Genomic DNA, 2,075 nt, shown 5'->3' on the forward strand with positions numbered 1-2,075 from the left:
CACCTATGAAATATGTTTGTTTGCTGCTGCGAAATGCCCTCTGCACTGAGTAAGACCTTGGACAGAAGTTGTGGGTCAATATTTGCTGGGTCAAAGGTGACTCTGCACGTGGTGAGTGTTTGCTTGACGATGGTGATATCTGCCTCGTTAAACCTTGGTATTGTTCATTAGGCACCAAACGGAAGAAAACAGACTGAAAAAGGAAAAGACTACCTGTTCTTGACTAATAAGAAACACTAGGTTTCACTTTGTTGCAAAAAGTAATTAAATTTTTTTTAATCCATTGCGTGCCCGAATGAACATGACAAGCTGTGTAAAACTTTAGATTCCCTGATGTCTGCAGCTTGAAGCCCTGCTAGTGTGTTTCCATACTTTAGGAGGTACAGTTTGCTTTACCTTTTGCCCCGATGACATGGTGTAGTCACACTTTCAGATGGAGAACATTGTTCTGACTGTACTTTATAAAAGGGGTCATGTTGACATCCATTATCAGTTTAATAACACCCCGTGGAGTGAAACCCCAACCTACACAGTATCCCTACAGGGCAAACACCTGGTCATTAGAATGTTATGCTGAGTCTGACTAAATGTTTTCTACAGGTAGGGCCTGGAGTGACCTAACACAGGGAAAACTCTGGACTCTATTCTAGTTATATAGCCTATAATATTAGAGCCTAAAAATGTTCCCTGCCCAGGTCACATCATGGTCAACCTACCTAAAGGTAACAGAGCTGTAAGCTACAGTGTTTGTTTGCTACATCCTCTCATTGCTGGAAGAGGTCTGTAGAAGACACTGGGTTTAGAAATGAGCATGCCGTCTGTCTGAGCATACACTTCTTTTCAAAGTTTCATCTGGGCTAATTTACAAAAAAAACTAGTGTCTTCAGGTATAGTACATTCCATCTGAGTTTGGTCAGTTTGGCTCTTCTGAGGAATCACAGGACTTGTCATCATACCAAGATGCTCAGAAGAGGTGTAGAGTGGACCCACACCCACGCCAGTGAGCAGACTCAAGTGTACACCAATTGGTCTGGCCTGACCAGACAGAGTATAGTCTCTCTAGACAGACGGGTTGCCCTAGGTCTGGGGTTTCCCGAGATTAGAGTGAATATGGCTGAAGGTATTCCATGGCTGAAACGCAGTGCACTGGATGAGGACAGAGGAACGAGCTAACCTTTGTAAGGGAGTTTCAGATCCACTGACACATCCCAAAGGATTTAGGGAGGTTGGACAACCCGTCTTGAATATAAACAGAAGCCATGATGAGCCATACCAGATACAGAATACTTGAAGCATATCAACAGTGGTCCTCATAAGCACTGGGACAGAGGTCAAATAATGTGTACTGGTTGTACACTCAAACAATTTGGATATAGTATCAATGATGAGTAGAAAATGACCTTTTGTCTGGATAATTCCCTGTATGGTTAACCATTCTTGAGTCTCCAACTAGAAACTGAGGAGCTGTCACTTCCTTAACTACTCCATAGCAGCCCCTCTCCCCACCATCCCCTCCCTGCCGCAGGCCCTCTCCCTCCCTCCATGCAGCAGTGGAAAGTCTGGAGTCTGTGTGCCTCGCAAGTGACTAGGGATAATTACCTGGTGCCACCGGAGGTCCAAGAACAACACAAGTGTCTGTAATTAAAATAACGGCATGCTTCTCCGTGTGAGAGAGTGCAGGCCCAATGAGATCGGACCAGAGAGACCGACAGCAGACAGACTGCTGAAGCCCCCACGTCAGTGTTCCAGCCGTCACGACAAGGCAAAGAAACCCTACAAACTCAAGACAGTTTCACTTGACTCCACAAAAGCTTCCTTAATAGGACAGTTTTTCAGGCAAAGTTGTCCCCCCTCAGATGACTGGAAGCAGTTTTAATTCCGCATGGCATCTTCAAACTAATTTCTCCACTAAGCATACATGTACTGGGTTGTAACCATCTTTTACAATTGCATAGGACCTTTATCAACATTTCAGTCATTAAGCAGACAACTTAGAATCAGTGCATTCAACCAAGGAAGGTAAACCAACCACAAAGAATAAAGACGACAGAAATAAGCAAGACAGTAGAAAGCGA

This window comes from Salvelinus alpinus, chromosome 22 (assembly GCF_045679555.1).
Source record: "Salvelinus alpinus chromosome 22, SLU_Salpinus.1, whole genome shotgun sequence".
NCBI classification, from domain to species: Eukaryota; Metazoa; Chordata; class Actinopteri; order Salmoniformes; family Salmonidae; genus Salvelinus; species Salvelinus alpinus.